Source organism: Dendrobates tinctorius, unplaced genomic scaffold, assembly GCF_039654945.1.
Source record: "Dendrobates tinctorius isolate UK_male_01 unplaced genomic scaffold, ASM3965494v1 ptg000017l, whole genome shotgun sequence".
Taxonomy (NCBI): Eukaryota; Metazoa; Chordata; class Amphibia; order Anura; family Dendrobatidae; genus Dendrobates; species Dendrobates tinctorius.
The window spans coordinates 12,625,389-12,638,260 of NW_027361685.1; the positions used below are offsets into that span (position 1 = coordinate 12,625,389).

The 12,872-nt window shown below is 45.3% G+C and overlaps 2 protein-coding genes across 2 annotated transcripts in view; both read left to right on the top strand.

Moving 5' to 3' along the window:
• LOC141082292 (uncharacterized) overlaps positions 1-12,872 on the top strand; it is a 987,535-nt gene that overhangs the window by 208,074 nt on the left and 766,589 nt on the right. The gene's annotated exons all lie outside the window — the stretch shown is intronic.
• Positions 1-12,872, top strand: part of LOC141082345 (uncharacterized) — a 33,840-nt gene that overhangs the window by 19,052 nt on the left and 1,916 nt on the right.

Consider the following 12,872-nt stretch of genomic DNA (forward strand, 5'->3'; position numbering starts at 1 on the left):
AGCCCTTTCCTCAGACTGTAGCTCCTGGGAACAGGCCCTCACTCCTGTCCCTTCACTATAAAGCCTGGGCCTCATTATACAGCTGTACAGGGGTCTAGTGAAGGCTTTTTAGCCCTTTCCTCAGACTGTAGCTCCTGGGCACAGGCCCTCCCTCCTGTCCCTTCACTATAAAGCCTGGGCCTCATTATACAGCTGTACAGGGGTCTAGTGAAGGCTTTTTAGCCCTTTCCTCAGACTGTAGCTCCTGGGAACAGGCCCTCACTCCTGTCCCTTCACTATAAAGCCTGGGCCTCATTATACAGCTGTACAGGGGTCTAGTGAAGGCTTTTTAGCCCTTTCCTCAGTCTGTAGCTCCTGGGCACAGGCCCTCACTCCTGTCCCTTCACTATAAAGCCTGGGCCTCATTATACAGCTGTACAGGGGTCTAGTGAAGGCTTTTTAGTCCTTTCCTCATTCTGTAGCTCCTGGTCACCATGTGATCTCACCATAACCCTAACAAGCTAATTAAGGTGTGAAATCTTGATCAAAATTATCTCAGTACACAAATCTCACAGGGTGCCCATAGTTTTGCATCGCCCTTTTTCCTTTTTGCAATTATGAAATTGTAAAAAAGTCTATATATATATATATTTTTTTAATTATTATTTTTGCCTAAAATACAAAGGCTTTGTGTCATCTTAGAGGTTCGGCCTTTTAGAGATCATTTCATCTTCATCTTACTACTGCTCACAATAACGGTCATTTTGACCAGGGGCGCCCACACTTTTACATGCCACTGTCAATGCTTCATCCCGCTGGTGCTCAATATTTAATAGGGTCTTACTATTAAACTTAATGAAAAGTTTGGTGAATTTCTTTGAGCTGTTATTACTAGAGATGAGTGAATATCGTCGGAGAAGTTGTTATTGGCTAATATCACTTACCGAATAGCTGCATCGGGACCCCGGATCCCTGGAGCGCTCCCGATAATCAGCTGCATGTGTCGCCCTCCATGCAGGTGCTGTGACTATCACACAGCGCGACACACGCAGCTGATTATCGGGAGCGCTCCAGCACACTGAGTCCTGCACACACTGAGGCCCCTGATCATGTGACCCCTGACTCCTCCCCTCCTGTGACCTCATCACAGGTCCTGTGCACAGAGCAGTCATATATGTGGCGGACACTCCTGGATCTTCTGCTTTCTGGGCCGGTTCCTCCTGTGAGTCCTATTAACCCTTTCGCTCCCTGTATTCTTCTTTCTGACAGGACAATATCTGAATTTGGATAGTGTGAGAGGAATATAAGCAATGTGGAAGGAAAAAAATGACAATTTTACTTTATTTCCTCACAAAAATGTGACTTTAGCCCCAAAATTGTCAGCGTAACAAATCCTTATTTCCCCACTGTAGTTTGTAGACTCCATATACAGATCCCTTAAGTGTGAAAAGAGCTGAATTCCCCACTTAAGTTATTGCGTTTTGGAAATTGCCCCCACTGGGAATTTATCTCCAGGTAAAGGCACAATTGTGTCTCCATGGGGGTTGTGCTCACAGCCCAACATCGTGTGGCCTCCAAAGAAATGCCACCCCGCACCATTACTGACCACTGCCAAACCGGTCATGCTGAAGGATGTTGCAGGCAGCTGTTCGCTCTCCACGGCGTCTCCAGACTCTGTCACGGCTGTCACATGTGCTCAGTGTGAACCTGCTTTCATCTGTGAGGAGCACAGGGCGTCAGTGGTGAATTTGCCAATCCTGGTGTTCTGTGGCAAATGCCAGCGTCCAGTACGGTGTTGGGCTGTGAGCACAACCCCCATCTGTGGATGTCGGGCCCTCAGACCATCCTCATGGAGTCAGTTTCTAACCGTTTGTGCAGACTCATGAACATTTGTGGCCTGCTGAAGATCATTTTGCAGGGCTCTGGCAGTGCTCCTCCTGTTCCTCCTTGCACAATGGTGGAGGTAGCGGTCCTGCTGCTGGGTTGTTGCCCTGCTACAACCCCCTTCACGTCTCCTTGTGTACTGGCCTGTCTCCTGGTAGCACCTCCAGCCTCTGGACACTACGCTGACAGACACAGCAAACCTTCTTGCCACAGCTCACATTGATGTGCCATCCTGGATGAGCTGCACTACCTGAGCCACTTGTGTGGGTTGTAGAGTCCGTCTCATGTTACCATGAGTATGAAATCACAACCAACATTCAAAAGTGACCAAAACATCAGCCAGAAAGCATTGGTACTGTGATGTGGTCTGTGGTCCCCACCTGCAGAACCACTCCTTTTTTGAGGGTGTCTTGATAATTGCCAATAATTTCCATCTGTCGTCTATTCCATTTGCACAACAGCATGTGAAATTGATTGTCAATCAGTGTTGCTTCCTAAGTGGACAGTTTGATTTCACAGAAGTTTGATTTACTTGGAGTAATATTCTGTTGTTTAAGTGTTTCCTTTATTTTTTTGAACAGTGTATATAGATAGAGAGATTTTTTTTTCTTTACGTTGGAGGGTCCAATTCCAGCTATTTGCTGTGGGATCTGTGATTTCTATCTACTCCACTGTGTACAGGATAATAGAGTATAATAAAGTAGTTATGGACGTGACGTAACGAACATTGTGCAGTGACTCTGCTTTCCATATAGTGATGGATATTTCTTGTTGCTGAAACTGTGATATTTTTCCACTTTAAACCTTTTTTAAACCCCTCTGATCAGTGCGATCACACAACATACAAGCCTCTGATGGCTCCGGTGATGCCCTGTACTACTTTAGTGCCGTGTATCATCACTGCCTGTCAGTGTAATACTAACGGCCCCATACACATGAGATCAGAGTTGGCTGAACGGTCATTTGGCAGACGGCGATCTCTCCCGACTCCCCCATATACACAAATATTCCAGCTTTCCTGTGGTCTGTATGAGAGAGTCGCCTCCAGACTCCTCTAGAGGAGGATTATCTACAGGAAGAACAGACGGATTATCCTCTGAAATTCAGGATGCCAGATCCTTCTCTGCCCTGACATCATCTGTCGGGAGGCCCCCAAATACATTATATGGTCGGCCAAACCCCCCGAAATCAGTGCTTTTAATGGAGCTTTAGTCTAATGTGTATGGGGGTGTAAGATGGGCGCCGGACGAGTCCTTGAGGGGAGATATGTGTCATCGTGGCTCTTAGCTGCGGTGATGTGAGCTCGGAAGAATGCTCCAGCACATATAGTGCTGAGAGAGTTATTAGGCCATTCCAGTGATGGGTGGGAATGACTGCTGACATGTCCCATTCCCAGGGGTGTGGCAGATAAAATGGAGGCTGATTCTCTCAGTCAGTGTCTGGAACTGGAGATGTGTGAAACTTCTGTGTGAATCAGAGCTGAGATCTAACGTGAGAGAAGATTCCAGTGCGGGGAAGACGGGAAACCTTCATATAGACGGCCGGTGGGGATGGAGGCAGTGACCGACTCTGGCCACATCTGTCTCTAGAGCCGCAGTAGAAGATGAAGATGTCGTCCTCATCATGAAGGAGTTATTTCTCATGTCGCGTGTAATGAATCTCTCCTGCAGTATTGCTAATGCCGATTCCCGTGTCGGTAATGAGACGAGAATTAGCGTTATGGAAGATGAGTCTATGAGGAACGTGTTCAGCTGCCGACTCCGAGGAGGAAACTGCTTGTTGTCTGTGGCCTAAATATATAGGTTTTATTAGTAGCTGTCGGGGAAGAAAACTAAACCCTGTAAGATAATAAATCTCCTCATATGTTTCCCTTATTATCTCCAGTAATTGTATTATTACACAGGATTCTTATGGTGTTACATCGGATCATCTTCTCATTCAGGTCTCTACAATATCGGATCCTCTCAGTGAAGATCTTCTACAAAAGAGAATTTTCCTGATTTACCCATCAAGGACGGATATGGACAGAGACAAGATGGCGGAGAGGATGTTACACCTCACCCTAGAGATCCTCTTCTGTCTCACTGGAGAGGTGAGAGATTCTGATGACGTCACATTACATCATTCTTATCTATGGGAATAACAGATGGACAGAACTGGAGAGGTGAGGACTCTGGAAATGTCTGGAGTGAGATTTATTAATGTGTCTCTCCATTACCAGGATTACACAGTGGTGAAGAAGACCTCTAGTGATCGCTGTCAGGACCCTGTGTCTGAGGGATGGGGACGACCCCTGAGCCCAATCACGGGGCCTCCACCTCACCCCCTGATCCATGAGGACATCAATGACCAGAAGATCCTAGACCTCACCTACAAGATGATTGAGCTGCTGACTGGAGAGGTGACACTGCTGGGAATGCTGGGACATTATACAGTAACACTATGAAGGGATCGGGGGATGACGGTATCATTGTATGTGTCAGGTTCCTATAAGGTGTCAGGATGTCGCTGTCTATTTCTCCATGGAGGAGTGGGAGTATTTAGAAGGACACAGAGATCTGTACAAGAACGTCATAATGGAGGTTCCCCAGCCCCTCACATCACCAGGTAATAGACAGGACTAAATACACACGGCCTATAATTATCTGTATGTAGAGAATGAATTCAGTCCCTGTATGTGTTTCCTCCAGATCTATCCAGTAAGAGGACAACACCAGAGAGATGTCCCCGTCCTCTTCTTCCACAGGACTGTAACCAAGAAGATCCCAGTGCTCCTCAGGATCATCAGGTAGATGGAGAGAAGGTGTCAGGAGATCTCCCCTATGATGTGTAGACGGCTGTGAAGGTCTTGTGCTCAGTCTTGTTTTATCCACCAGTATTATATGTTTTATACTTGTGTAATGAGAACGGTGGAGATGACAGGATTAGAGCTGATCATAGATGGGACTTCTCCATCTGTCTGTGACTTTTACAATATTTGTTTCAGGGTGAAGATCTGACCCATATTAATACTACAGAGACATATGTGAGGGGTGATGAGTGGTGTAAAGAGGAGATTCCCACATATGACTACCCAGGTGAGTAGTAACCACTGAATGCAGAGAAGTCACAGATTCCTCTCAGTCACCGGCTGTGGCTGCTTTATAGGTGGTGTAGTCCGGCCGCATTACCATGATCACCATTTTGCCTCTAGACCACAACATTCTCCTCCACCCAAAACTGTTCAAATGACTTTGGGCAGTGAAAGCCCTTTTCTATAGAACTTACAACCAATTACATTGTTTTTGATCCTAAGGAATTCAGATTACTGCACAATCTCTCCTGAAATGGGGAGCAATATTATTTTCTCTAATCTTCTGCTCAGGATCCATAGTAGCTCCAATGGTCCACCATAAGTGAGGGCAACTCTGGTTTACTGTTGTGTAATCTGTATTTATAGTTTTCAGTTAATGAGATTCTCATGCTCTGGGGCGGGGCTGTGGGTGGGGCTGTGGGCGGGGCTTTATGTGGTGCTCTGATTCCATATTCCTCTGTATTGGCTTATGACAGGTCGCTGACCCCTCACTGACCTGCCCCCATTATTACATAATGCATATAATAGCATTGATATTATTGGTGATAATGCCTATAATATTGTGGCTATTGTGAGGCTTAGAAAAAAAAAATTACATCCAGCAAAATGTCACCAACGTTGGCGGCACCTGCGCAGTAGCATGTATAAGTAAGAGATAGATGCTACTGTGTAGGCGCCGCCATCACCGGTGACATTTTGCTGGATGTAATTTTTTTCTAAGCCTCACAATAGCCACAATATTATAGGCATTTTCACCAATAATATCAATGCTATTATATCCATTATGTAATAATGGGGGCAGGTCAGTGAGGGGTCAGCGACCTGTCATAAGCCAATACAGATGAATATGTAATCAGACCACATAAAGCCCCGCCCACAGCCCCACCCCAGAGCACGAGAATCTCATTCACTGAAAACTACAAATACAGATTACACAACAACCACAAGACGGATTTCATCACCAGGTATCATTGTAATCAGTATAACGGCGCCGACCTGACAGTGTCTGTAGGTTACTGAGCACAATCCTGCTGACAGGTTCCCTTTAAGACATCTCAGCTCTGCACTATTATACACAGTTCTCTATAAATGTGTAATATTTCCTCTTGAAACTCATCTGACAGAAAATATTGGAGCTTACGATAGTTTAGATTGTGACGTCACCGAGCCCCATACTCTAATTATCTGTTAATTGCCCCCTGCTGTAAACCGTCCTCCAATTCCCTCCTCCTCCTCCCTCCCTCACTCACTCACCTTGCTTCATTTCATGGACAGTTGAATGGTATAAGTTGAACAGAGAAGGTCAGAAATGACCTTGGTCAGATGTGACATCATTTGAAGTGACATATTTAAAGTGATACATGAGAAATATACCAGAAATTGGTCAAAAGGTAAGACTTAGGCTAAGTGCACACGTTGCAGAAATGTTCTGCTCAAAAACCTGAATCCCTTCCCAGAAACCGCACCTATTTTTCCGCTTGGGTTTTTTGCGCGGTTTTGATGCGTTTTTGATGCGTTTTTTTTCCGCAGCGGTTTAAAACCGCATGGAAGAGGCCTAAAACGGGGAAAATCCGCAAAATTAATGAGCATGCTGCGTTTTTTACCGCGATGCGGTTTTTTCGCGGTAAAAAACGCATCAATGTGCACAAAAAGTGCAAAATGCATAGAAATGACTGTGCAGCTTATTTTTAGCGGTTTTATAGCGAAAACCGCGGTAAAAACCGCTAAAAAAACGCTGTGTGTGTGAACACAGCCTAACCACTGCTTTCTTACTTTACTTGTTTGTTTTTTTTACTCTGCTCTTTAACCATGCTTACATTTGCCATCACCATTTTTGCTCCACTAATTATTATTATTATTTATTTAGCACCATTGATACCATGGTGCTGTACATGAGAAGGGGTTACATACAGATTACAGATATCACTTACAGTAAACAAACTAACAATGATAGACTGATAGAGGGGAGAGAGGACCCTGCCCTTTCGGGCTTACATGCTACAGGATGGTGGGGAAGGAGACAGTAGGTTGGTGGGTTGCAACGGTTCCGGTGTTGGTTGAGGTGATATCACCGGTAGTGGTGAGGGAGGAGATAGCGGAGTTATTGCAGGCTGTAGGCTTTCTTGAAAAGGTGGGTTTTCAGGTTCCATCTGAAGGATCCAAATGTGATTGATAGTCGGACTTGTTGGGGCAAAGAATTCCAGAGAATAGGGGCAGTTCGGGAGAAGTCTTGGAGGCGGTTGGGTGAGGAGCGAATGAGTGTGGAGGAGAGAAGGAAGTCTTGGGAGGACCAGAGATTACGTGAGGGAAGGTATCGGGAGATGAGTTCAGAGACATATGGGGGAGACAGGTTATAGATGGCCTTGTAGGTCAGTATTAGTAATTTGAACTGGATACGCTGAGGGAATGGGAGCCAGTGAAGAGATTTGCAGAGGGGAGAAGCGGAAGAGTAGTGAGGAGAGAGATGAATTAGTCGGGCAGCAGAGTTAAGGATGGACTGGAGAGGTGCGAGGGTGTTAGCAGGGAGACCACAGAAAAGGATGTTGCAGTAGTCGAGGCAGGAGATGATGAGGGCATGCATAAGCATGATGGTGGTCAGATAGGGGGAAGGGAGAGGTTGTGAGATTAGATAGGGAACAGAGGCGGGTGAAGATGAGGTCTAATGTATGTCCATCTGTGTGGGTGGCTGTGGAGGAACACTGAGTAAGTCCAAAGGATGAGGTAAGTGACAGGAGTTTGGAGGCTGGTGGGTGTCAGTAGGGATATTGAAGTCCCCCATGATGATGGTTGGGATGTCAGAAAGGAGAAGGTGGAGGAGCCAGGTGGAGAATTGGTCGATGAAGGCAGTGGCTGAGCCCGGTGGTCGGTATATGACAGCCATTTAGAGATTAGAGGGAGAGTAAACACGGACAGAGTGAACCTCGAAAGAAGGGAGGATAAGGGAGGGTGGGGGTTGGATAGGATTGAAGGAGCAGTTTTTAGAAAGGAGGAAACCCACTCCTCCGCCTTGTTTGTTGCCAGGGCGAGGAGTGTAGGTAAAGGGGATACCGCCGTAACTCAGTGCGGCCGGGGAGGCCGTGTCAGGGGGTGTCAGCCAGGTCTCAGTGAGGGCCAGGAAGGAAAGGTTGTGGGAGATAAAGAGGTCGTGGATCACGTGGAGCTTGTTGCAGATGGAGCGAGCATTCCAAAGTGCTCCAGAAAGAGGGTGCGGGAGGGAGGGGGTCAGTGGCACAGGTTTTAAGTGTGAGAGATTGCAGTAGTTTCTCTTAGTGTGAGAAAGATAGGGGTGAGGATTAGTGGGATGTATGAGGCGGGGGGCAGGATTGGGGGATATGTCACCAGCAGTGAGAAGAAGCAGAGAAAGGGAAAGCAGGTGGGTGAAGGAGAGTGATCGTCTTGTATTGTATGTTAGTAGGATAGGTCTGCGGTTAAGGAGTATGTCTGCAGATAAAGCGAGGTGGGGGGGTAATAGAGAAGGGAAGATAGTTATTTGGTTAGAAGGTTCAGGGGTTTGGGGATAGCGAAGGAGAGTGAAGATTAGTGGACAAATCTGAACTCAACATCTTTCCTCCATCTCACAGATCTTCCTTACCCAACCTAACTAAAACAATTAATGACATCACACTTTCCCCAGTACCGGAAGTCCGCTGCCTCGGAGTAACCTTTGACTCTGCCCTGTCCTTCAAACCGCACATCCAAGCTCTTTCTACCTCCTGTCGCCTCCAGCTCAAAAATATTTCCAGAATCCGTCCTTTCCTCAACCCAACATTACTGACCAATAGTACTAAAGACTTACGCACAGCCAAAGCTAACAGACAGTTCTCCATCCTCCTTAACCAGTTCTCTGCCTTTGACACAGTTGACCACTGCCTACTGCTACAGATTCTTTCTTCCCTTGGCATCAAAGACCTTGCCCTGTCCTGGATTTCCTCATACCTTTCTGACCGCACATTCAGCGTTTCCCATTCCCACACTACCTCCTCATCCCGCCCCCTCTCTGTTGGAGTCCCCTAAGGCTCTGTCCTGGGGCCCCTACTTTTTTCCATCTATACTCTTGGCCTAGGACAACTCATAAAGTCCCATGGCTTTCAGTACCATGTCTATGTGGACAACACTCAGATCTACCTCTCTGGCCCAGATGTCACCTTTCTGCTGTCCAGAATCCCGGAGTGTCTATCAGCCATATCCTCCTTTTTCACCTTTCGCTTCCTAAAACTCAACATAGATAAAACTGAACTCATTATCTTTCCTCCATCTCACATATCTTCCCTACCCGATCTATCTATTATGGTAAACGGTATCACACTCTCTCCAGCACGTGAAATCCGCTGTAATTCTCGACTCTGCCCTGTTCTTCAAACCACACGTCCAATCTCTTGCTACCTCCTGTCGCCTCCAACTCAAAAATATTTCCAGAATCCGTCCCTTCCTCAGTCCTCAATCTACTAAAACTCTTGTACATGCCCTCATCATCTCCCACCTTGACTACTGCAACACTCTCCTCTGTGGCCTCCCTGCTAACTCTCTTGCACCACTCCAGTCTGTCCTCAATTCTGCTGCCCGACTAATCCACCTCTCTCCTCGCCACTCCCCTGTCTCCCCCTCTCTGCAAATCTCTCCATTGGCTCCCAATTCCCCAACGAATCCAGTTCAAACTACTAACACTGACCTAAAAAGTCACCCACAACCTTTCCCCTCCCTATATCTCTGAACTAATCTCCCAATATCTTCCCTCACATAATCTTTGATCCTCCCAAGACCTCCTACTCTCCTCCACACTTATTCTTTCCTCACACAACCGCCTCCCAAGATTTCTCCCGAATATCCCCTATCCTCTGGAATGCCATGCCTCAACACGTCCGATTATCCACCACCCTCAGTTCCTTCAAACGGAACCTGAAAACCCATCTTTTCAGGAAAGCTTACAGCCTGCAATGACGATTCTGCCGCCTCATCTCCACCAGAGCTGCTGCACCCCCGACGTTCTGTCTCTTCCCCACTATCCCGTAGAATGTAAGTCCGCAAGGACAGGGTCCTCTCCCCTCAGTACCAGTCTGTCATTGTAAATTTGTTTACTGTTAACAATATCTATAACTTTGTATGTAACCCCCCTTCTCATGTACAGCACCATGGAATTAATGGCGCTATAGAAATAAATAATAATAATAATTACCCCAGAGAGGTTTCACCACTAGCTACTCATTTACTACTGATGGAGACTGTGGAGTTTGATCATTTCAGTAGATGTTATTGTCTATAATCACAGTGTTTGATTACAGTAGTGTCCAAAATCCTCTGATTTAACCTCTTCCCGCAGCCAGTTTAGTGTTCTTAATCAGGCCCCATTATTAATATCTGACGTGTGTCACTTTATGTGGTGGTAAATTATTCACAAAGGATAATAGAAAACAAATGGATCTTACAAATTATTTTCTAGCTTCTCACAATACCCTACATACGGTTGTACACTACTGTCTGGTCACATGGCAGTGTTCAGAAGGGAAGGAGCACCATTTAGCTTTTTGAATGCAGATCTTGCTGGAATAGTTTGTAGACAAAATGTATTGGGAGCACTGTTCATGGTCACCTGGCAGCTCAAAAGATGTCCACCATGACCATGCTTTGCTCTATCTTCTCTGCTTTCTATATCCCAAGGATTGCCTTGCTCATCACCCTTTAACACCATTACGTGGATCTGGACTTACACTGGGACCCCTAGGCTTGGACCATGGTGTTACCTGCTATTATGTGGTGTTAGATGGCAAGAAGAATAGTCAGGTAGCTGGGTCAGAACCAGAAGGCCAGAATCAGAAGACCTAAGAGTAGTCAGTAAACTGGCCACGGTCACAGCAGGAAACAAATACACAAGCCGCAAGCTGAGCCCAGAGGACTGAACCAGAGGAGAACAGCGCTGTATCTGGCAGATTCCGGCCATGTGCTTTGCGCTTTAGTAGGGTGTGGTACTTTACAACTGGCTGAAGTAGGGAGCAGATTGCTCCAGCTGGACAGCAGGAACAGATCCCAGATGAGATTGGACACATCATATGCAGAAGCCCTAATATGAAAAAAAACGACAGAAAACCAAAATAGTCGAAATCCCCATAAAGTAATTCCATGTAATTAATTAATTCATTGATGGTTGTATTCTATACACACATGGTCAAAATTGTTGGTACCCCTCGTTTAATGACAGAAAAATCCACAATGGTCACAGAAATAACTTGAATCTGACAAAAGTAATACAAAAGTAATAATAAATAAAAAATCTATGAAAATGAACAAATGAAAGTGAGACATTGCTTTTCAACCAAGCTTCCACATGTGTAAATCAAGGTATGTTCACTAATTTGCATCACAGGTGTCTACAGTCTTGGAATCAGTGAGTGATCTGTATAGAGGCTACAGATACTCACTGTGCTGTTTGGTGACATGGTGTGTATCACACTCAACATGGACGAGAGGAAGCAAAGAAGAGAGATGTCTCAGGAGATTAGAAAGAAAATTATAGACAAACATGTTACAGGTAAAAGTTATAAGACCATCTCCAAACAGCTTCATGTTCCTGTGACTACAATTGCACATATTATTCAGAAATGTAAGCTCCATGGGACTGGAGCCAACCTCCCTGGATGTGGCCGCAGGAGGAAAATTGATGACAAATCAAAGAGACGGATAATACGAATGGTAACAAAAGAGCCCAGAAAAACTTCTAAACAGATTAAAGGTGCACTTCAAGCTCAAGGAACATCAGTGTCCGATTGCACCGTCTGTCGTTGTATGAGCCAAAGTGGTCTTCATGGGAGACAACCAAGGAGGACACCATTGTTGAAAAAAATCATTAAAAAAAGACTGGAATTTGCCAAACTACATGTTGACAAGCTACAAATCTTCTGGGAGAATTTCCTATGGACAGAAGAGATATAAATGGAACTTTCTGGCAAGGCACATCAGCTCTATGTTCTCAGATGGAAAAATGAGGCATATCACAAAAAGAACACTGTTCCTACTGTGAAACATGGAGGAGACTCGGTTACGTTCTGGGGCTGCTTTGCTGCATATGGCACAGGGTGTCTAGAATCTCAGTCACAGGTCATGGGTCTTCCAACAGGATAATGACACACAATACACAGCTAAAACACGCAAGAATGGCTAAGAGGAAAATTTTGGACTATTCTGAAGTGGCATTCTATGAGCCCTGACCTAAATTCTAATGAGCATCTTTGGAAAGAGCTGAAACATGTCGTCTGGAAAAGGCAACCTTCAAACACGAGACAACTGGAGCAGTTTGCTCTTGAGGAGTGGTCCAAAATACCTGTCGAGAGGTGCAGAAGTCTCATTGAGAGTTACAGGAATCGTTTGACTGCAGTGATTGCCTCAAAAGGTTGTGCAACAAAATATTTTAGTTAAGGGAACCTTCATTTCTGTCCAGGCCTATTTCATGAGTTTTATTTATTTATTTTTAATTCTGTGGAATCATGGTTGAAAAGCAATGTCTGACTTTCATTTGCTCATTTTCATAGATTTTTTATTTATTTCTACTTTTGTCAGATTCAAGTTATTTCTGTGACCATTGTGGGTTTTTCTGTTATTAAACGAGGGGTACCAACAATTTTGACCATGTGTGTAGGAGGAGTGAATATTTTGACTCCACAGCCACTTTCCGGAAATGAATAGTGGATGTTGGAGAGTGAAAATTACACATTTGCCATTTTCTTACCCAGCACATAGTGCCCAGATTGTCCTCCAGGAGACACACACCGCAAATTAAGTGGATTCTTCTCACTATAATATTGCTAAATACAGGGATCCTAAATGATGTTTGCGCACACTGCAAGACTCCGAAGTGAGAGCGGATTTTGCTGGATTGGTTTATGGAAACCTTGTTGCTTTTCAGCAGCCTTTGAGCCACTAATAGTGTGGGAACCTCTGTTTTTCC